The 25438-nt window shown below is 37.6% G+C and overlaps 1 protein-coding gene across 3 annotated transcripts in view; it reads right to left on the reverse strand.

Annotated features, from left to right (window-relative positions):
- Window positions 1-25438, reverse strand: part of LOC128649413 (thioredoxin-like) — a 220555-nt gene that overhangs the window by 101321 nt on the left and 93796 nt on the right. Inside the window, exon 2 of one of the 3 annotated variants that reach the window (XR_008400673.1) lies at window positions 17966-18043. The exons of the other annotated variants lie outside the window; for them this stretch is intronic. The gene's annotated coding sequence lies outside the window, so the exon portion shown is untranslated. The remainder of the gene's footprint in view (window positions 1-17965; window positions 18044-25438) is intronic. 3 annotated transcript variants of the gene reach the window in all.

A 25438-nucleotide genomic window follows, 5' to 3' on the forward strand; every position in this document is an offset into this window, starting at 1 on the left:
GTAGCTAACGCACCCCATCTACCGCAAAACTCTAAATCTAGGCGTTTTAATTTTTTGTTGAAAAAAGCTCAGGACCCTGGCCATGTCTGGAGCAATATATGGCAGCAGTTTTGCAAGAATGTTATCCATTTGCAAGAGCACTAGGTAGCAGCACTATTTCCTGCCATGTAGTGCTCCAGACATCTACCAAAGTATATTTTAAAGGGAAACTGAACCCAATTTTTTTCTTTGTGATTCAGATAGAGCATGCAATTTTAAGCAACTTTCTAATTTACTCCTATTATCAATGTTTCTTCGGTCTCTTGCTTTCTTTATTTAAAAAAGAAGGCATCTAAGTTTTTTTCTTGGTTCAGTACTCTGGACAGCACTTTTTTATTGGTGGATGAATTTATCCACCAATCAGCAAGGACAACCCAGGTTTTTCACCAAAAATGGGCCGGCATCTAAACTTACACTTTTGCATTTCAAATAAAGATACCAAGAGAAGGGAGAAAATTTGATAATAGGAGTAAATTAGAAAGTTGCTTAAAATGTCATGCGGATCTGAATACGGAAAGAAAAAATGTGGGTTCATTGTCCCTTTAAATATAGAATACCATAGCAAAGCAAGAAAATAGGAGTAAACTGGAAATTTTTTTTTTTTTTTTAAATTGTGTGCTCTGTCTGAATCACAAACTAATTTTTTGGGGGTTTATATCCCTTTAAGATTGAGCACTACATATACAAATCCAACCTTTTAAAAAGAATATGGAATAATCATTTAAGTATTACACAGGTGTATAATGGATAAATTATTTTTTCATGTGATTTTAATGAGATTTTGTACATAATATTAAAAAAATGTATCCAATTTGTCACTATTACGTAAAAACATTGCTTCACAAAAGAAACAATTTTCTTTGAAAATATACACTTTTCCTTCATTTCCCCTCTGTGTCTAAATCATTTCTAACATAAAAAAAACACACAGGCCTGCTAAATGAAACTTCAAAAGATTGTTTGAAAAATGAATTGATATTTTCATTTACACTCACAAACATAATAAATATTTTTTTTTTCTATCACGTCACATTTTTGTATAAAACAGGTACAAATTTAGCAAAAATTATAAATTAATTAAAAAAAATAATTATTTACAATCAAATGTGTTAGTTTTTATTACTTCTTGTTTTTTAATTCAAAACTGCATTTTGTGGCATGACACAAATCGCATCTCTGTGAATCCTCCAGAAGTAATCCGCAGTCAGGGGCAGAACTACCATTTGTGCAGCTCTATCTATCATCTATCTATCTATCATCTACCTATCATCGATCTCTATCTATTCACTATCTATCATCGATTCATCTACCTATCATCTATCTCTATCTATTTGTCTGGCTGTATGCCTGCCTGTCTATCTATTTATCCTCAAAATCATTATACATAGCAGCATGTGTATTATTATTGCTAACTATCAAGTTATTTTTGGGCCCAAAAAAAACTTTGCCCCAGGGCTCTTTGTTGAATAGGTTCACCACTGTATGTCATTATTCTAACATCCCAGCATCCCTGGTAACTCTTTTCCATGTCCTTAACATCTTGGTGGAACCTTTTTATTTGTTCCCCACTTATAGCTCAAAGGTTATCCGAAAAGTCCAAATGAGATTACAAAATGTGTACATTGAGACTCATATTACACCCAAGCTCCTTGAACTGAAAGGGACAGTATACACCAATTTTCATATAACTGCATGTAATAGACACTACTATCAAGAATAATATGCACAGATACTGATATCAAAATGCAGTATAAAACTGTTTAAAAACTTACTTAGAAGCTCCCAGTTTCACTCTGTTGAAAAGGTTAGCTGGAACGCCCACTGAAAGTGGTTGTATAGCAAAAACAGCAGACACTCCCCCTTCTTCTCCACATTAAAAGACTCTTTACACAAACAGGAGCAAGCTGGAGTAGGTATACATCAGTATACTTCTAAAACTTTGGAGCTTGGTTAGGAAACTGAAAATCAGTGCAATTTTATTTAAAAATAAGCAAAACTATACATTTAAAAAAAAAAAAATGTTTAGGCTATATAAATGGATCATCTACAAAACATTTATGCAAAGAAAAATCTAGTGTATAATGTCCCTTTAACTAACTCATTATGCACAATGTCTATGTAGCTAAGATCCTTACTGTATTGTTTCCTATTTCATTTTATTATTGAGCCTTTTTCACTGAGTTATGTCCTGTCTCTGATTTTTTATAACAAACTTTCCACACATATAAAAATAAAATATGTACTGTTCAAACACCCTCTAGAAGCTATAATTTGCGATTTAGCACAAAAAACACACACAGTTGAAACACAAAATACTATTTAAAACATTCTAGTATTACACTAATAAGTGTTTCTCTACCCAGGTAATGAAATACAGTGGGGAAGAGTGAGTTCAAGTCCAAACCTGTTGGCCAATGACACACAGGCCAGCATCTGCTGCATTGTTGTTGTATTTATGTTCAATTTTGTATTTTGTTGCAGCCAAATTCAACATACATATGTAATAAATACATAGTAACATAGTAGATGATTAAATACAGCAAGTGTGGGGAGTAGGCTGTTTTAATTTAATAGGGCTGAGTCATAAATTTAGACAAAGCTAAACCTGTTTAAAGGTTTGAAAATGCAGACCCTTAAAATGTATATTGAATAAACTTAAGAAAAGAAGAGATTTGTAGTGACCTAATAAGTAACTACACAAGAGACAGGGATATCAGCATTTTCTTTTTTATTTGGTTATAATAACCTTAGCAATCATCCCCATTTGGGAAAAAAACCACACAGTGCAATAAAGTTCATGCAAGCCTATACCAGATAGAGACCCTGATACCTGGCTAAGCATAAGAACCACATCCAGAAATGTACGGTAAAGCTAAGGTCATTCAGTCCTAGGACATCAGTTTGCAACATTCACACATAGATCAAGCACTTAAAAAACCAAATCGACAAACAACACCTCTAACAGCGGATGTCAGTGCAGAATCTGCACTAATTGGCCATCATGTTAACCCATGAGGATATATGTTTGCTAAAAAGAAATAGATAGAGGGTGCCACATGGTGCAGATCATATAACAATGGAACAAAGCAGCAATAGGAACATAAGAATCCTACTCACAGATTATGAAGCACAAAAGTGCAGTATTCGCAGGCCGGAACCATACGTCGTCCGGTAGACTACAGTAAGAAGATGTCGCCAACAGGGGTCCTCGTCTCGCCAGGGAGAGTCCAGGGATACCAAAGGTGATATGATGAAAGCAGATCAATGTGCCAAAGATCCAACTGCAGGTCCAGACACACTTTATGGAGTGCCAAGGATAATATTTGGATGAAGCCAATAAAAAGATAGTAGGCAGCAAATGGAGAGTTTAAAAAAATTAAAAATGTATTAACAATAAAAACAACAGATAAGTACGTGGTGCTGGGGGGGGGGGGTGGGCAAACCCCAGGATAGGTGATGCAAACTCTAATGGTGGTGAATCGATCAAACAAATTCCCTAGTACCACAGTTGGGGAGTATAAGTTAAAAAGACTATTGTCAACAGACATACTGACAACAGAGATTCGATAATGTTTATAAAAAACAAATATGTTATTTGCACATGAACGTTCCCTGTTTCCATAGTAACAATAGTGTGTAGAGAGAGTGATGTCAGTAGGGGGCATGGCTAATTAAGCTGCATATAGATGTGACCCATCGCGAAAAAAATAATAATAATAAAAAGCCAACACTAAGTTTACTGGCCATGAAATTAAATATTGATATGTCTGAGATAAAGGTAGTGCAGAACTTGGTATTAACCCGAGTGTCTAAAGAAAATAATATGGCGAGTAACAAATATACAAAGGGACGTAAGTCCAGACAAGGGAGGGGTGTGTGTAATAATCGGCCAATGGCATGCATATATTACATAAACATGAAGGCGTGGGTTCTAACCTAGAGAGGTATAGCAGCCAATCACTTGGCTGGTCCACTAGGAATGACCTAAAATGGTGTGTGATGATCAGCCAGTGGCGTGCGTGTGTCATATAAACATAAAGGCGTGATTTATAACTAGGGGAAGTTACCGCAGCCAATCACTGAGGCTTATCTACTAAGATCTATATTAGTGATCAAGATAACATGTGGTAAATTCCCATAGTGTCGATAGACAGTAAGGGGGATAAGGGCCGTGAGGAGATAAAATTAATGTATGGGTAATTTACCAAGAATACAATATAAAGTGAAAAATAAATGGTATGAGCAGAAAGACAATGGGATGTGATATGGGAATTTAAAAAACACCCACGGGGGAACGGATATTATTAAAATTACTGTGTATACACAAAAGTGTAAATTAAATAAAAATGGGCATTCATACATAAGATGTGATAAGGGAGTAATAAGGGAACAGGATAAGGGATATTAATAATATAACAACCACGTGTATAAGAAGGTATGGACATATAATCAAAGTGATGTAGGTGTAGAAAAAATGCGCCGGATATATCCGGATCGTGTAATATGATAACAATATATAAAATTAATTAAATATCATATACATTGAGATATTTCTATGTACATGATAATAGTGTATATATATAAGAACTAACTAATCCTAAAGTGGAAACTGTCTATTACACAGGAGTGGGATTCAGTATGAAGTGATTAAAGTGGCAATATAGGAGAGGACTGCCGATCATAGGATATGTCCATATACAGATCCTATTAAAATAATATAATAAACAAGATACCATAAGGGCTCAAATAACAGTTGGATCTATAATCTATTGGTATAATTATGACTCAATAGCTGGGAGAAAATGACAAGATGTGAAGTGTAATGAATATGGGCATGTAGGGTTGAAAGTTACAATGGCAACTATCATTAGTAAGTATATAAGAAAAATGGAAAACGTGGATATAGGGGATCCAGCAAATATGTAGTGGAAATGGCAACCCAATAAATCAATATCAATGATTATATATGTATGAATACATACACATATGTGTAAACATGTATATAAGAGAGGGGCCATAACATACATAACATATACAAAAGCCAAATATGGCATCAGTGTTATTGGTAAGGTGCCTATAAATAATAAGTTCATGCCAACCAATAGGGTTCCCATTAATAACATGGGAAATGAAATCCAATGTAAAAATCAGAATGCTGCTAGATCCATGTTGAGGTTGAGACCGGAGGGAAATAAGGTTCTCAATTTATAGATCCAATAAGTTTCCCTCTGTCTCAACCTATTGAATCTATTATACAGATGAGAATGTGGGATCATCTCGAGTGGACAAATGTTAAATGTATTAGTTATCCTATTATGTATATTACAATGTCTAGGGACACTATGGTTTTGGAGTTTATTTTTAATATTTCTTAGATGCTCATTCCATCTATTCCGTATCAGCCTACAAGTGCGACCCAAATATTGGATCCCACAAAGATTGCAGGTTAACAAGTAAATTACGTAGGTAGAGGTGCATGTCAGAAATTGATGAATATTATATGATTTTTTGGTAACACTGGATGAAAAAGTTTTTGTCCCAGGTGAGGTGTATTTACACATATTACATTTTTTCAAGGGACACTTCCCAATTTCGTTCTTTTTAGTTTGTATATGCGGATTTCTTCCTCTGTTGAGTTTGTGGACTACAACCTTACTAGGTGATAAAACACTTTTTAGTGTAGGGGCTCGTCTAAAGACACACTTAGGTTCAGAATCTACTAGTTTTCCTAAAATTGGGTCTTTTTTTACCAAATCCCAATGTTTCTTGATAATACGTTTTATCTTGATATGATTAACACTATATTGGGTGATAAATAATGGGTTAGAGTGATTGGCTATTGTAATGTTACTATCATTTTCTTTTTTATTGTTTTTTGGTTTATGCAAAAAATAAGAATCTCTGTTGTCAAATTTAGCTCTTTCATACCCAGTGTCAATTATTTGTTGGGGATATCCTTTTTCTCTAAATCTGTTTTTCAGAATAATGCTTTGTTGTTCAAAATTCTCAATATGGCTACAGTTTCTGCGTATCCTTTTAAACTGCCCATATGGGATATTGTTAAGCCATGGATTGTAGTGATTGCTTCTATAGTGGAGATAACTATTGCAATCTACAGTTTTAAAATGTGTAGTCGTGATAATTTTATTATCATTGGAAAAAGATAAACATAGATCCAAAAATACTACTGATTGGTGTTCAATATTACTAGAGAAGGTAAGGCCCATCCTATTAAAGTAAAGATGTGTGACAAAAGATTCAGCAGACGTAACATTTCCCCTCCATAAAAACAACAGATCGTCTATGTATCTGCCATAGAAGACCAGGTTCGCTCCATAGGCAGATCTATATATATATACCTCTCTTCAAACAACCCCATAAAGAGGTTGGCGAAACTAGGAGCGAACCTGGTCCCCATGGCAGTACCTAGTATCTGTAAATAGTATTCGTCTTGATAGACAAAATAATTGTGTTCTAAAATATAAGATATCAATTGTACAATAAAATCCTGGGGTTTGTCCACCCCCCGCACCACGTACTTATCTGTTGCAACAGCAACACGGATTTTATATACGTTTAAAATTGCTCATTTTTTATTTTTAAAAGTATTAGGATGTACTTTATATCTCTTAACTAATAGACCAGTAGTACATATTATTACAATATTACTGAACAGAAATATATTTTCGTGCAAGATAAGCCTATACCATTTTTGTTTGACTTAAGGGTTTATAATATTTGTATATTTCCATATATTTAAATTAAATTAAGCAATGCTTTATATTATATTATTTAAATATGAATAATTAGCTGTTCATGAATATGATTATTTGCATGATTTATATTAATATATATTTACTTTGTATAAACAAACCTCTATATTACTGACTTCACTATTTGCATATTGGTATGCCCCATTAGGGGTGTGAATTTTTTCTGATCATTGATTGGCCTCTACTTGTTTTAAATATGGCAGCTGAGAGTATGTTTGTATAGCCTGATGAAACAGTGTGATACACTGAGAAACGCGTTGCTGTTGTTTTTATTGTTAATACATTTTTTATTTTTTTTAAACTCTCCATTTGCTGCCTACTATCTTTTTATTGGCTTCATCCAAATATTATCCTTTGCACTCCATAAAGTGTGTCTGGACCTGCAGTTGGATCTTTGGCACATTGATCTGCTTTCATCATATCACCTTTGGTATCCCTGGACTCTCCCTGGCGAGACGAGGACCCCTGTTGGCGACATCTTCTTACTGTAGTCTACCGGACGACATATGGTTCCGGCCTGCAAATACTGCACTTTTGTGCTTCATAATCTGTGAGTAGGATTCTTATGTTCCTATTGCTGCTTTGTTCCATTGTTATATGATCTGCACCATGTGGCGCCCTCTATTTCTTCTTAGATCTACCATCTGTGTTTTTGGCACAACACCCTGGAGGAGCAGCCTACCTTTTCTGGACCCATCGCTCATCATACCTAACCCTGGGAGCTACCTAACCCTGGGAACTACCCATTGGACTTTGCTGGATATTGCACAAAACCATTTTTACTGGACTACACAGTTTGTATATATATATATGTACATATATACACATACATATATGTTTATATATACACATATATAAACTATTATTCTTTTATTATTTTGTATGTTTATAATCATTCCTTAAGAGTACTTTAATATTGGTGCTTGATTTATTACTGAAATTTACATAAAGATTAATAAGCTTATGGCTATCAATTTATAAGTGCATAGTTAAAGCTCAACTGGAGATCAATAACATGGGACCCAAGGGAAACCGAGCAACACCTATTTCAGAGGGCACCCCTAACAAATGTGAAGGATATGGTGTCATGAAAATGAACAGTAGAGGATCTATGCTCAGTCCTCCTAAACGTAGGTCATAATGGTACAGCTTGGTGAATGATAGATACAAATACAACAGTAATTGCAGTATCACTACAATGAAAACAAACTAACAGTTATTATTTACATTGGTTAACTGTTGTCATGATAATCATCTTAATAAACCACATATCAGGCAATGTGATGTATTTCCTCCGAACTTGTAGTATTATAAGTGAGAATCGTCCAGAGTACAAGTGTAACATATGCCTGATGAACAAAACGCCATATAGTTACGTCTTCAGAGGGGTAGAATTCCTTCCCTCTAATGCGGCAAGATCACGATCTTTGTTGAGGCAATCCTCTAGGGCAAAAGACCAGTTGTCGTGTATCCAAATCGCTTGGCTAGACTTTTAAACTGCCAACTTTGTTTCCAATTGTTTCAGTTTATTTGCAAACTTGTTTGTTCCAGGACAGAGCGGCCTGCTCTGTGCACGTCACTGCCAACGCGCGTTTCACCCCCATGTGACCTCTACGTCATGGGGTTTCCTCAAGGCAAATGGATAAAGGACATAGACAGACCTTGGTATTTACCAGTCGTGATTCACACTGATTGGATGAACATTTGTGAAAACAACCAATGGGTCAATCCGTTTAGGCTACATTCATTTGATTATGAGGAAGGGTGAAAAAATAGACATTAACAAAAATACTTGCTACATAATTGCATTTAACATAAAATAAAATGATAAAGTGCATTTATTTATAATTCCGGTAAGTTGATTAACTCATAGTTTCCAGTTTATTTAGGACAACTATATTTTAAATACCAGCACAAAATTATTTTAAAAACCATATATATACAATTTACGCGGTTTCTTATGGATAGCCTTAAACTAGTTTAGATGTTCAGTTAGAAATATAGAAAAACATTTAAATATCATGACAGGCCAAATAATTGCTGTCATAATTTTAAACTAGTCTTGTCCCAATTTTTTCCATACTTATCCTTAACATTATTTAAGACAACTTGAAACACATCCTCATGTTGTGCCTCACAGCAAACTGTCCACAAGTCAGTAAAGGGATGTGTTATACATCACAGACAATTACAGGAAAGCAGCAAACTCAAACTTCTCATTAAGTCCCTTTGGGGCCAATGTTTGTAGTTTATACATCCATGCTGCTTCCTTTTTGAGAAGTATATTATCAATGTCCCCTCCTCTGCCAAATAGGGAACAGGTCTCTATACCTATGACTTTTAGGTCTGTTACATTCGAGTTGTGATGTATTAGAAAATGCAGAGCTACCCCACTTTTTATGTCACCGTCCTTAGTTGCCTTTATATCATCCCTATGTTCGGACACTCTGTCCTTCAACATACGTCTAGTCTTACCTACATAGAAAATCGGGCAACTGCAGGAAAGGAGGTAGATAACATTCTCTGTTTTACAGTTTATAAACTGCTTTATGGGAAACGTAATCCCTCCTGTTGAGAAGGAGGGACACAATGTCCACATTGGAAGCATCCTTTAACTTTTCTATGTTCACCTAACCAGTCATTGGAATTTGGACTCTTTACATAGAAGCTTTTGACAAGTTTATCCTTTAAGTTAGGAGCTTGTCTAGCTACCAAAGAAGGTTGTACCCCTACAAGCTTAGAAACAGCTTCATCAGCTTGTAGGAATTGCCATTTTTCTTTTAGGATGCAACGTATCTTTTCCCAATGACAGTTAAATTCCGTAACAAAGCGGATTGTTTGGTCTCTTGGTTTGTCCTTAAACTGATAGAGCAAGTCATCTCTGTTTTCTTTTCTTGCTCTATTCAAAGCAAAATTTAAATTACGTTTGGAGTAACCTCTTTTTTTCAAACCTGCTAAACATCTCCCTAGCATGTTGATTATACTTATTCAGACTTGAGCAATTTCTCCTTAAACGGAGAAACTGCCCAACCGATATAGCTCTAATTAGAGACTTAGGATGGTGGCTAGAGGCTTCCAAAATATTGTTGGTTGCCGTGTCCTTGCGATATATTTCTGTTGCCAACAAATTACCTTCCTTTTTGATTTTTACATCCAAAAGGTTAATTCGCTTATGCTGTAGTCAAGAGTCAAAAGAATATTGAATTCATTGACATTGAGTATTTTTACAAATTCTTTCAAAGACTCTTCCATGCCCCTCCAAAGGAGGAACACGTCATCCACATAACGAAGCCAAATTAGGATGTGATCATCCAGCCAATCTTGCAAATCGCCAAAGACCACTTGGCTTTTCCATAGGCCAAGATGGAGGCAAGCATAAGATGGGGCACAAGTGGCCCCCATTGCCGTTCCCCTTATTTGCTTATAAAATTTCTGGTCAAAAAGAAAGACGTTGTTTGTTAAAACAAATTTTAACAGATTTAAAACAAATTCAGTATGTTTATTATACCCAGGACCTCCACTTTCAAGAAAATGTCTTGCCGCTCTTACTCCCACCTCATGGGGTATAGATGAGTAGAGTTATTCGACATCTAATGACACCATTAGGGTGTCATGTTCTACTGCCAGACCATCAATTTTTCTGAGCAGGTCACTGGTATCCTTTACATAGGATGCAAGAGTAGTGAGAAAAGGTTGCAAGAATTTATCCACGTAGTTCCCCAGGTTCTCTGTGATGCTTCCAATCCCAGAAATTATGGGACGACCAGGAGGGTCTCTTAAATTTTTATGAAGTTTAGGGATACAGTAAAACACAGGAACTCTGGGGAACTTTGTGTAAAGGTGATTCCATTCCTTTTTATTAATAATACCTTCTTTTCTAGCATCATTAAGCAGGTGTAACAGTTCAGCCTGTATGGATTTGATGGGACAACCTGGCAACAGGAGATACTGCTCCTTATTTCTGAGTTGTCGTTTCACCTCGTTAACATATTTTACCTCATCCATTATTACCAGGTTGCCCCCCTTATCCGCCTGCTTGATGATTAAACCTTTTTGATTAGTTAAGTCAAACAATGCCTTTCTTTCATCCTTCCTTAGGTTATCCCTGGAGATTTTATCAAAACAGATTTTATTTATCTCTTTTTCAACCTCCCTTACAAACAGTTGGACTGCTGGTACCAAGGCCAAAGCAGGCATATACTCAGACTTCCATTTTAAACCTGAATTGACCACCAACTCAGGAATGATTCTGACCTCCTGTATAAAAGGAGGGTTGTCAATAGGGGATTCATCCAGGGGGATTTCATCATTAAGTAGGCTCACCAAGCCTTCAACAGCTGCACAATCTTCCTTATCTAAAGTCACGGTATTAGCCCCCTCATGAACATCAGTGGTGGTTTTAACCTTCATGACATGTGAAAGTACCACTTTTCAGGCAAAAAGGTGTAAATCCTTTATAACCATAAATTTGTCCAATCTGTTTGTTGGGCAATAGGAAAGACCTTTTTTCAGTAATTTAACATGTGCAGTGTTGAGTGGGCATGAGGAAAGGTTTACAATTTGTAACTCATCACTCTTATTGGAGGGTGGATCACCTAAAAGTCCCCTCTGTAATCCCTCCGTGTCCTCATTTTCTCCATACCTCTCCTCATCCCTCTTCCTCTCCTCTGGAATCTCCCCCTTGTTCTGGATATCTGTCCCTCCATACAGGGAGTGCAGAATTATTAGGCAAGTTGTATTTTTGAGGATTAATTTTATTATTGAACAACAACCATGTTCTCAATGAACCCAAAAAACTCATTAATATCAAAGCTGAATAGTTTTGGAAGTAGTTTTTAGTTTGTTTTTAGTTATAGCTATTTTAGGGGGATATCTGTGTGTGCAGGTGACTATTACTGTGCATAATTATTAGGCAACTTAACAAAAAACAAATATATACCCATTTCAATTATTTATTTTTACCAGTGAAACCAATATAACATCTCAACATTCACAAATATACATTTCTGACATTCAAAAACAAAACAAAAACAAATCAGTGACCAATATAGCCACCTTTCTTTGCAAGGACACTCAAAAGCCTGCCATCCATGGATTCTGTCAGTGTTTTGATCTGTTCACCATCAACATTGCGTGCAGCAGCAACCACAGCCTCCCAGACACTGTTCAGAGAGGTGTACTGTTTTCCCTCCTTGTAAATCTCACATTTGAGGATGGACCACAGGTTCTCAATGGGGTTCAGATCAGGTAAACAAGGCGGCCATGTCATTAGATTTTTCTTCTTTTATACCCTTTCTTGCCAGCCACGCTGTGGAGTACTTGGACGCGTGTGATGGAGCATTGTCCTGCATGAAAATCATGTTTTTCTTGAAGGATGCAGACTTCTTCCTGTACCACTGCTTGAAGAAGGTGTCTTCCAGAAACTGGCAGTAGGACTGGGAGTTGAGTTTGACTCCATCCTCAACCCGAAAAGGCCCCACAAGCTCATCTTTTATGATACCAGCCCAAACCAGTACTCCACCTCCACCTTGCTGGCGTCTGAGTCGGACTGGAGCTCTCTGCCCTTTACCAATCCAGCCACGGGCCCATCCATCTCGCCCATCAAGACTCACTCTCATTTCATCAGTCCATAAAACCTTAGAAAAATCAGTCTTGAGATATTTCTTGGCCCAGTCTTGACGTTTCAGCTTGTGTGTCTTGTTCAGTGGTGGTCGTCTTTCAGCCTTTCTTACCTTGGCCATGTCTCTGAGTATTGCACACCTTGTGCTTTTGGGCACTCCAGTGATGTTGCAGCTCTGAAATATGGCCAAATTGGTGGCAAGTGGCATCTTGGCAGCTGCACGCTTGACTTTTCTCAGTTCATGGGCAGTTATTTTGCGCCTTGGTTTTTCCACACGCTTCTTGCGACCCTGTTGACTATTTTGAATGAAACGCTTGATTGTTCGATGATCACGCTTCAGAAGCTTTGCAATTTTAAGAGTGCTGCATCCCTCTGCAAGATATCTCACTATTTTTGACTTTTCTGAGCCTGTCAAGTCCTTCTTTTGACCCATTTTGCCAAAGGAAAGGAAGTTGCCTAATAATTATGCACACCTGATATAGGGTGTTGATGTCATTAGACCACACCCCTTCTCATTACAGAGATGCACGTCACCTAATATGCTTAATTGGTAGTAGGCTTTCGAGCCTATACAGCTTGGAGTAAGACAACATGCATAAAGAGGATGATGTGGTCAAAATACTAATTTGCCTAATAATTCTGCACTCCCTGTAGAGTCTGGTTTTTGTTTCTACTCCTTTTCCTTCCTCCACGTTTCCTTTCTTTTTTACGTGCATACCTGTTGCCTCGTTTTTTTACTTTTGCTCACTTTCAATGTCCAAACAATCGGTACCTGAGTCATATGAATTTCTGTTAAGGAAATAGGTATAAACCTGATTCTTTTTGTAATCATCCTGATCACGTCCTAATTTTCTACACTTTCGTTGTTTAATTTCCTGTTGTAACTTAGAAACAGCATCCTAGGGCCTAGATTTGGAGTTCGGCGGTAAAAGGGCTGTTAACGCTCCGCGGGCTTTTTTCTGGCCGCACCATAAAATTAACTCTGGTATCGAGAGTTCAAACAAATGCTGCGTTAGGCTCCAAAAAAGGAGCGTAGAGCATTTTTACCGCAAATGCAACTCTCGATACCAGAGTTGCTTACGGACGCGGCCGGCCTCCAAAACGTGCTCGTGCACGATTCTCCCATAGGAAACAATGGGACTGTTTGAGCTGAAAAAAAACCTAACACCTGCAAAAAAGCAGCGTTCAGCTCCTAACGCAGCCCCATTGTTTCCTATGGGGAAACACTTCCTACGTCTGCACCTAACACTCTAACATGTACCCCGAGTCTAAACACCCCTACCCTTACACTTATTAACCCCTAATCTGCCGCCCCCGCTATCGCTGACCCCTGCATATTTTTTTTAACCCCTAATCTGCCGCTCCGTAAACCGCCGCCACCTACTTATCCCTATGTACCCCTAATCTGCTGCCCTAACATCGCTGACCCCTATATTATATTTATTAACCCCTAATCTGCCCCCCTCAACGTCGCCGACACCTGCCTACACTTATTAACCCCTAATCTGCCGAGCGGACCTGAGCGCTACTATAATAAAGTTATGAACCCCTAACCCGCCTCACTAACCCTATCATAAATAGTATTAACCCCTAATCTGCCCTCCCTAACATCGCCGACACCTAACTTCAATTATTAACCCCTAATCTGCCGACCGGAGCTCACCGCTATTCTAATAAATGTATTAACCCCTAAAGCTAAGTCTAACCCTAACACTAACACCCCCCTAAGTTAAATATAATTTTTATCTAACGAAATAAATTAACTCTTATTAAATAAATGATTCCTATTTAAAGCTAAATACTTACCTGTAAAATAAATCCTAATATAGCTACAATATAAATTATAATTATATTATAGCTATTTTAGGATTTATATTTATTTTACAGGCAACTTTGTAATTATTTTAACCAGGTACAATAGCTATTAAATAGTTAAGAACTATTTAATAGTTACCTAGTTAAAATAATAACAAATTTACCTGTAAAATAAATCCTAACCTAAGATATAATTAAACCTAACACTAGACTATCAATAAAATAATTAAATAAACTACCTACAATTACCTACAATTAACCTAACACTACACTATCAATAAATTAATTAAACACAATTCCTACAAATAAATACAATTAAATAAACTAGCTAAAGTACAAAAAATAAAAAAGAACTAAGTTACAGAAAATAAAAAAATATTTACAAACATAATAAAAATATTACAACAATTTTAAACTAATTACACCTACTCTAAGCCCCCTAATAAAATAACAAAGCCCCCCAAAATAAAAAATTCCCTACCCTATTCTAAATTAAAAAAGTTACAAGCTCTTTTACCTTACCAGCCCTGAACAGGGCCCTTTGCGGGGCATGCCCCAAGAATTTCAGCTCTTTTGCCTGTAAAAGAATAAATACAATACCCCCCCCCCCCAACATTACAACCCACCACCCACATACCCCTAATCTAACCCAAACCCCCCTTAAATAAACCTAACACTAAGCCCCTGAAGATCTTCCTACCTTGTCTTCACCATACCAGGTTCACCGATCCGTCCTGAAGAGCTCCTCCGATGTCCTGATCCAAGCCCAAGCGGGGGCTGAAGAGGTCCATGATCCGGTCAAAGTCTTCATCCAAGCGGGGCAGAAGAGGATCTTCCATCCGATTGAAGTCATCATCCAGGCGGCATCTTCTATGGTCTTCCATCCGGAGCGAAGCGGCAGGATCCTGAAGACCTTCAGCGCGGAACATCCATCCGGACCGACGACTGAACGACGAATGACTGTTCCTTTAAGGGACGTCATCCAAGATGGCGTCCCTCGAATTCCGATTGGCTGATAGGATTCTATCAGCCAATCGGAATTAAGGTAGGAATTTTCTGATTGGCTGATGGAATCAGCCAATCAGAATCTAGTTCAATCCGATTGGCCGATCCAATCAGCCAATCAGATTTAGCTTGCATTCTATTGGCTGATCGGAACAGCCAATAGAATGCGAGCTCAATCTGATTGGCTGATTGGATCAGCCAATCGGATTGAACTTGATTCTGATTGGCTGATTCCATCAGCCAATCAGAAAATTCCTACCTTAATTCCGATTGGCTGATAGAATCCTATCAGCCAATCGGAATTCGAGGGATGCCATCTTGGATGACGTCCCTTAAAGGAACAGTCATTCGTCGTTCAGTCGTCGGTCCGGATGGATGTTCCGCGCTGGAGGTCTTCAGGATCCTGCCGCTTCGCTCCGGATGGAAGACCATAGAAGATGCCGCCTGGATGATGACTTCAATCGGATGGAAGATCCTCTTCTGCCCCGCTTGGATGAAGACTTTGACCGGATCATGGACCTCTTCAGCCCCCGCTTGGGCTTGGATCAGGACATCAGAGGAGCTCTTCAGGACGGATCGGTGAACCTGGTATGGTGAAGACAAGGTAGGAAGATCTTCAGGGGCTTAGTGTTAGGTTTATTTAAGGGGGGTTTGGGTTAGATTAGGGGTATGTGGGTGGTGGGTTGTAATGTTGGGGGGGGGGGTATTGTATTTATTCTTTTACAGGCAAAAGAGCTGAAATTCTTGGGGCATGCCCCGCAAAGGGCCCTGTTCAGGGCTGGTAAGGTAAAAGAGCTTGTAACTTTTTTAATTTAGAATAGGGTAGGGAATTTTTTATTTTGGGGGGCTTTGTTATTTTATTAGGGGGCTTAGAGTAGGTGTAATTAGTTTAAAATTGTTGTAATATTTTTATTATGTTTGTAAATATTTTTTTATTTTCTGTAACTTAGTTCTTTTTTATTTTTTGTACTTTAGCTAGTTTATTTAATTGTATTTATTTGTAGGAATTGTGTTTAATTAATTTATTGATAGTGTAGTGTTAGGTTAATTGTAGGTAATTGTAGGTAGTTTATTTAATTATTTTATTGATAGTCTAGTGTTAGGTTTAATTATATCTTAGGTTAGGATTTATTTTACAGGTAAATTTGTTATTATTTTAACTAGGTAACTATTAAATAGTTCTTAACTATTTAATAGCTATTGTACCTGGTTAAAATAATTACAAAGTTGCCTGTAAAATAAATATTAATCCTAAAATAGCTATAATATAATTATAATTTATATTGTAGCTATATTAGGATTTATTTTACAGGTAAGTATTTAGCTTTAAATAGGAATAATTTATTTAATAAGAGTTAATTTATTTCGTTAGATAAAAATTATATTTAACTTAGGGGGGTGTTAGTGTTAGGGTTAGACTTAGCTTTAGGGGTTAATACATTTATTAGAATAGCGGTGAGCTCCGGTCGGCAGATTAGGGGTTAATAATTGAAGTTATGTGTCGGCGATGTTAGGGAGGGCAGATTAGGGGTTAATACTATTTATGATAGGGTTAGTGAGGCGGATTAGGGGTTAATACATTTATTATAGTAGCGCTCAGGTCCGCTCGGCAGATTAGGGGTTAATAAGTGTAGGCAGGTGTCGGCGACGTTGAGGGGGGCAGATTAGGGGTTAATAAATATAATATAGGGGTCGGCGATGTTAGGGGCAGCAGATTAGGGGTACATAGGGATAACGTAGGTGGCGGCGATTTGCGGTGTGAAGATTAGGGGTTAATTATTTTAAGTAGCTGGCGGCGACGTTGTGGGGGGCAAGTTAGGGGTTAAGAAATATAATATAGGGGTCGGCGGGGTTAGGGGCAGCAGATTAGGGGTACATAAGTATAACGTAGGTGGCGGTCGGCAGATTAGGGGTTAAAAATTTAAATCGAGTGGCGGCGATGTGGGGGGACCTCGGTTTAGGGGTACATAGGTAGTTTATGGGTGTTAGTGTACTTTAGGGTACAGTAGTTAAGAGCTTTATAAACCGGCGTTAGCCAGAAAGCTCTTAACTCCTGCTATTTTCAGGCGGCTGGAATCTTGTCGTTAGAGCTCTAACGCTCACTTCAGAAACGACTCTAAATACCAGCGTTAGAAAGATCCCATTGAAAAGATAGGCCACGCAAATGGCGTAGGGGGATCTGCGGTATAGAAAAGTCGCGGCTGAAAAGTGAGCGTTAGACCCTTTAATCACTGACTCCAAATACCAGCGGGCGGCCAAAACCAGCGTTAGGAGCCTCTAACGCTGGTTTTGACGGCTACCGCCGAACTCCAAATCTAGGCCTTAGTCTCTTCATTAAGCTTAGAAAATTTTGAATCACCTTCAAAACTATTTACTAACTTCAATGCCTCATCAATTTCAATTTTAATCTTGTTGAATTTAATTATATCTTTATTCACCATTCTCTGCATGAGGTCTAAAGAACAATCAGAAAGCCTGTTGTTCCAATCCTCCATGAAATTATCTTCCTCATCATTTCTCATATGCATACCTGGATCAAGGTGCAGACGAAGACCCCTTGGTATTATTTTAAGTTTAATATAGTTCTCCAAACTAAATTTCTCAGCTCTCATTCTAATTTGCTTTGTCACTAGATTACGATATTTCTTAAAAGCACTGAAAATATTTGCAGTGACATCACCATCTAGTGGAGTGTTATTAAGAAGGGACTCACCAAGTTCTACCTCCCATTGTTCATCTGAGACCTCAAAAGCCATATTGAACTTCAAAGTGTGGACAGCTTACCCAGAAGCTGCAAAATGCGAATGTATTAATATTAGTAGTTATTTTAACATCTGTAAATATTACAAACCAGTCAACAGAGGCTGCAACAATCAGTAAAGAAAAAAAAGGGACAAATGCAGAATCTTATACCAAATACAAGCTAAGCAGTCACAAATAGAGCACTGTGATGAATAATAATTAATTAGCAACTATTAATATAGGCCTAGATTTGGAGTTTGGCGGTAGAAGGGCTGTTAACGCTCCGCGGGCTTTTTTCTGGCCGCACCATAAAATTAACTCTGGTATCGAGAGTTCAAACAAATGCTGCGTTAGGCTCCAAAAAAGGAGCGTAGAGCATTTTTACCGCAAATGCAACTCTCGATACCAGAGTTGCTTACGGACGCGGCCAGCCTCAAAAACGTGCTCGTGCACGATTCTCCCATAGGAAACAATGGGGCTGTTTGAGCTGAAAAAAAACCTAACACCTGCAAAAAAGCAGCGTTCAGCTCCTAACGCAGCCCCATTGTTTCCTATGGGGAAACACTTCCTACGTCTGCACCTAACACCCTAACATGTACCCCGAGTCTAAACACCCCTACCCTTACATGTATTAACCCCTAATCTGCCGCCCCCGCTATCGCTGACCCCTGCATTATATTATTAACCCCTAATCTTCCGCTCCGTAAACCGCCGCAACTTACATTATCCCTATGTACCCCTAATCTGCTGCCCCTAACACCGCCGACCCCTGTATTATATTTATTAACCCCTAATCTGCCCCCCTCAACGTCACCAACACCTGCCTACACTTATTAACCCCTAATCTGCCGAGCGGACCTGAGCGCTACTATAATAAAGTAATTAACCCCTAATCCGCCTCACTAACCCTATCATAAATAGTATTAACCCCTAATCTGCCCTCCCTAACATCGCCGACACCTAACTTCAATTATTAACCCCTAATCTGACGACCGGACCTCACCGCTATTCTAATAAATGTATTAACCCCTAAAGCTAAGTCTAACCCTAACACTAACAACCCCCTAAGTTAAATATAATTTAAATCTAACGAAATAAATTAACTCTTATTAAATAACTTATTCCTATTTAAAGCTAAATACTTACCTGTAAAATAAATCCTAATATAGCTACAATATAAATTATAATTATATTATAGCTATTTTAGGATTAATATTTATTTTACAGGCAACTTTGTAATTATTTTAACCAGGTACAATAGCTATTAAATAGTTAAGAACTATTTAATAGTTACCTAGTTAAAATAATAACAAATTTACCTGTAAAATAAATCCTAACCTAAGTTATAATTAAACCTAACACTACCCTATCAATAAATTAATTAAATAAAATACCTACAATTACCTACAATTAACCTAACACTACACTATCAATAAATAAATTAAATACAATTGCTACAAATAACTACAATTACATAAACTAGCTAAAGTACAAAACATAAAAAAGAACTAAGTTACAAAAAATAAAAATATATTTACAAACATAAGAAAAATATTACAACAATTTTAAACTAATTACACCTACTCTAAGCCCCCTAATAAAATAACAAAGACCCCCAAAATAACAAAATGCCCTACCCTATTCTAAATTAATAAATTTAAAAGCTCTTTTACCTTACCAGCCCTGAACAGGGCCCTTTGCGGGGCATGCCCCAAGAAAATCAGCTCTTTTGCCTGTAAAAAAAAACATACAATACCCCCCCCCCCAACATTACAACCCACCACCCACATACCCCTAATCTAACCCAAACCCCCCTTAAATAAACCTAACACTAAGCCCCTGAAGATCTTCCTACCTTGTCTTCACCACCCAGGTATCACCGATCCGTCCTGGCTCCAAAATCTTCATCCAACCCAAGCGGGGGTTGGCGATCCATCATCCGGTGGCTGAAGAGGTCCAGAAGAGGCTCCAAAGTCTTCCTCCTATCCGGCAAGAAGAGGACATCCGGAACGGCAAACATCTTCTCCAAGCGGCATCTTCGATCTTCTTGCATCCGGTGCGGAGCGGGTCCATCTTGAAGCAGCCGACGCGGATCCATCCTCTTCTTCCGTTGTCTCCCGACGAATGACGGTTCCTTTAAGGGACGTCATCCAAGATGGCGTCCCTTGAATTCCGATTGGCTGATAGGATTCTATCAGCCAATCGGAATTAAGGTAGGAAAATTCTGATTGGCTGATGGAATCAGCCAATCAGAATCAAGTTCAATCCGATTGGCTGATCCAATCAGCCAATCAGATTGAGCTCACATTCTATTGGCTGTTCCGATCATTTTCTAGAATCCTATCAGCCAATCGGAATTCAAGGGACGCCATCTTGGATGACGTCCCTTAAAGGAACCGTCATTCATCGAGAGACAACGGAAGAAGAGGATGGATCCGCGTCGGCTGCTTCAAGATGGACCCGCTCCGCACCGGATGCAAGAAGATCGAAGATGCCGCTTGGAGAAGATGTTTGCCGGTCCGGATGTCCTCTTCTTGCCGGATAGGAGGAAGACTTTGGAGCCTCTTCTGGACCTCTTCAGCCACCGGATGATGGATCGCCAACCCCCGCTTGGGTTGGATGAAGATTTTGGAGCCAGGACGGATCGGTGATACCTGGATGGTGAAGACAAGGTAGGAAGATCTTCAGGGGCTTAGTGTTAGGTTTATTTAAGGGGGGTTTGGGTTAGATTAGGGGTATGTGGGTGGTGGGTTGTAATGTTGGGGGGGGGTATTGTATGTTTTTTTTTACATTCAAAAGAGCTGATTTTCTTGGGGCATGCCCCGCAAAGGGCCCTGTTCAGGGCTGGTAAGGTAAAAGAGCTTTTACATTTATTAATTTAGAATAGGGTAGGGCATTTTGTTATTTTGGGGGTCTTTGTTATTTTATTAGGGGGCTTAGAGTAGGTGTAATTAGTTTAAAATTGTTGTAATATTTTTCTTATGTTTGTAAATATTTTTTTATTTTTTGTAACTTAGTTCTTTTTTATTTTTTGTACTTTAGTTAGTTTATGTAATTGTAGTTATTTGTAGCAATTGTATTTAATTTATTTATTGATAGTGTAGTGTTAGGTTAATTGTAGGTAATTGTAGGTAGTTTATTTAATTAATTTATTGATAGGGTAGTGTTAGGTTTAATTATAACTTAGGTTAGGATTTATTTTACAGGTAAATTTGTTATTATTTTAACTAGGTAACTATTAAATAGTTCTTAACTATTTAATAGCTATTGTACCTGGTTAAAATAATTACAAAGTTGCCTGTAAAATAAATATTAATCCTAAAATAGCTATAATATAATTATAATTTATATTGTAGCTATATTAGGGTTTATTTTACAGGTAAGTATTTAGCTTTAAATAGGAATAATTTATTTAATAAGAGTTAATTTATTTTGTAAGATTTAAATTATATTTAAGTTAGGGGGGTGTTAGGGTTAGATTTAGCTTTAGGGGTTAATCCATTTATTATAGTAGCGGTGAGCTCCGGTTGTCAGATTAGGGGTTAATAATTGAAGTTAGGTGTCGGCGATGTTAGGGAGGGCAGATTAGGGGTTAATACTATTTATGATAGGGTTAGTGAGGCGGATTAGGGGTTAATAACTTTATTATAGTATCGCTCAGGTCCGCTCGGCAGATTAGGGGTTAATAAGTGTAGGCAGGTGTCGGCGACGTTGAGGGGGGCAGATTAGGGGTTAATAAATATAATATAGGGGTCAGCGGTGTTAGGGGCAGCAGATTAGGGGTACATAAGGATAACGCTGGTGGCGGCGCTTTGCGGTCGGCAGATTAGGGGTTAATTATTGTAAGTAGCTGGCGGCGACGTTGTGGGGGGCAGGTTAGGGGTTAATAAATATAATATAGGGGTCGGCGGTGTTAGGGGCAGCAGATTAGGGGTACTTAAGTATAACGTAGGTGGCGGTCGGAAGATTAGGGGTTAAAAAAATGTAATCGAGTGGTGGCGATGTGGGGGGACCTCGGTTTAGGGGTACATAGGTAGTTTATGGGTGTTAGTGTACTTTAGAGCACAGTAGTTAAGAGCTTTATAAACCGGCGTTAGCCCAGAAAGCTCTTAACTCCTGCTATTTTCCTGCGGCTGGAGTTTTGTCGTTAGAGCTCTAACGCTCACTTCAGAAACGACTCTAAATACCGGAGTTAGAAAGATCCCATTGAAAAGATAGGATACGCAATTGACGTAAGGGGATCTGCGGTATGGAAAAGTCGCGGCTGAAAAGTGAGCGTTAGACCCTTTAATCACTGACTCCAAATACCGGCGGTAGCCTAAAAGCAGCGTTAGGAGCCTCTAACGCTGGTTTTCACGGCTACCGCCAAACTCTAAATCTAGCCGATAGTAAATAATGCTATACAGCCATAAACTCACCCAATAGTTAAAGGACCAGTCAACACATTAGATTTGCATAATCAACAAATGCAAGATAACAAGACAATGCAATAGCACTTAGTCTGAACTTCAAATGAGTAGTAGATTTTTTTATAACAAATTTCAAAGTTATGTATATTTCCACTCCCCTTGTACCATGTGATAGCAATCAGCCAATCACAAATGCATATACGTATAGTCTGTGAATTCTTGCACATGCTCAGTAGGATCTAGTGACTCAAAAATTGTAAATATAAAAGACTGTGCACATTTTTTTTAATGGAAGTAAATTGGAAAGTTGCTTAAAATTACATGCTGTATCTGAATCATGAAAATGTAATTTAAGCTGAGTGTCCCCTTAAGTTAGAATAAGTATCCACTAGACAACTTAGGCTAAAAGTTAAATACAGCAAGTGTGGGGAGTAGGCTGTTTTAATTTAATTTAATAGGGCTGAGTCATAAATTTAGACATAGATACATTTAGACAAACATAGATCCTCATGGGTTAACATGATGGCCAATTCTGGTCAAAAAGAAAGACATTGTTTGTTAAAACAAATTTAAAACAAATTCAGTATGTTTATAATACCCAGGACCTCTACTTTCAAGAAAATGTCTTGCCACTCTTACTCCCACCTCATGGGGTATAGATGAGTAGAGTCCTTCGACATCTAATGACACCATTAGGGTGTCATGTTCTACTGCCAGACCATCAATTTTTCTGAGGAGGTCACTGGTATCCTTTACATAGGATGTAAGAGTAGTGAGAAAAGGTTGCAAGAATTTATCCACGTAGTTCCCCAGGTTCTCTGTGATGCTTCCAATCCCAGAAATTATGGGACGACCAGGAGGGTCTCTTAAGTTTTTAGGAAGTTTAGGGATGCAGTAAAACACATGAACTCTGGGGAAAGTTGAGCTTTAACTATGCACTTATAAATTGATAGCCATAAGCTTATTAATCTTTATGTAAATTTCTATATGGCTAATTTAACTACCTTTTTAGCAAACATAGATCCTCATGGGTTAACATGATGGCCAATTAGTGCAGATTCTGCACTGCCATCCGCTGTTAGAGGTGTTGTTTGTCAATTTGGTTTTTTAAGTGCTTGATCTATGTGTGAATGTTGCAAACTGATGTCCTAGGACTGAATGACCTTAGCTTTACCGTGCATTTTCTGGATGTGGTTCTTATGCTTAGCCAAGTATCAGGGTCTCTATCTGGTATAGGCTTGCATGAACTTTATTGCACTGTGTGGTTTTTTTCCCAAATGGGGATGATTGCTAAGGTTATTATAACCAAATAAAAATGAAAATGCTGATATCCCTGTCTCTTGTGTAGTTACTTATTAGGTCACTACAAATCTCTTCTTTTCTTAAGTTTATTTAACATAGTAGATGAGGTTGAAAAAAGACAGAAGACAGAAGTCCATCGAGTTCAACCTATACAAATCATAATATACTTACAATAAAAGCACCAGTTGAGCTTAAATTAATCCGATTAAAAAAGTGACCCATTTAACACAAGCCAATCATATCCCCAAATTCTGTTTCTAGCCAGAAATGTAACTAAACCATGTTTAAATGTATCTAAGTTATTGGAATTTACTAACTGCTTAGGTAATGAGTTTCGCATTTTGATTTCTCTTACAGTGAAAAAAACATTATGTTGCTGGAGATTAAATCTCCTTTTCTGCAGCCTTAAATTCTGTCATCTTGTCACAAACTATGTTTTTGGAATAAACAGAGATTCTGCCATCTCTGTATATGGGAAATTGAGAGGTGACATGATAACTTTATATAAATATATTCAAACACATTTTTTCTAGAGAAAACAGATCCAGTATGGTTAACTTCTCCACATAGCTTAAATTCTCCATTCCCCTTATTAGTTTTGGGGCCCTTCTCTGAACATTTTCCAAGTCTGCAATGTATGTTTTTGAGATTGGTCCCCAGATCTGCGCTCCATACTCAATGTGAGGTCTTACCAGAGATTTATATAGTGAAAAAATGATGCTTTCCTCCCTTGCATCAATGCCTCTTATAATACATGGTAGTATCTTATTAGCCTTAGAAGTCGCTGCTCTGCATTGTGCACCCATCTTTAGCTTGTTATCTATAAATACTCCCAAATCCCTTTCCTCCTCTGTTTGGCTAAGTCTAGTCTCATTTAAATAATAGGTTGCCTGTTTATTTTTACTTCCAAAATGTAGAACCTTACATTCTTCGGTATTAAATAGTATTTTCCATTTACCTGCCCATTCTTCTAATTTTTGTCAATCCCCTTGTAAAGTAAGTTCATCCTGCCCTGACCTAATGATCTTACACAACTTTGTATCATCTGCAAAAATAGAGATGTTGCTATTTAAGCCTTCCACCAAGTCACTAATAAAAATAAAATAAAAAACAGGACCCAGTACTGATCCCTAAGGGACTACACTGTTACCTTTGTCCAAACTGAGAGTGATCCATTTACTACTTCTCTTTGCTCCCTGTCTTTTATCCACTCACTTATCCATGATCAAAACACCAACCTAGCAGCGCACTTATGCACGAGTGTTTATGACCAAATATAATATAGTATACGGCTTATGTTATAAAATAATATATATATATATATATATATATATATATACACCATAAAAAATATGCACATCATATATAAAAGCTGTATACAAACTAACCCTTATTCTCTTGTCAAGCAATACAAAAGATACACTTGATATCCATTGTGTGTCCAATAACACGTCACAAAGTGGCAACAGTTAAAATTACTTCCAGTTTAGACTTCTTTCCAATAAAGTGGTAAAGTATGGAAACTGGTAATAAAAACATTTATCTCTATTAAAGTCTATGAAGAATTGTTATATTACCACCCCTTTCCAAACTTTACCACCTCAATGGAACCACGATAGCAACTAAGCCTAGTTTCCATTGAGGTGGTAAAGTTTGGATACTGGTGGTACCATAAAAATTCTCCTTAGAATTTAATGGAGAAGGATACAAGACTTTTTTTTATTTACAATAGA

The sequence above is a fragment of the Bombina bombina genome, chromosome 2 (genome assembly GCF_027579735.1).
Source record: "Bombina bombina isolate aBomBom1 chromosome 2, aBomBom1.pri, whole genome shotgun sequence".
NCBI classification, from domain to species: Eukaryota; Metazoa; Chordata; class Amphibia; order Anura; family Bombinatoridae; genus Bombina; species Bombina bombina.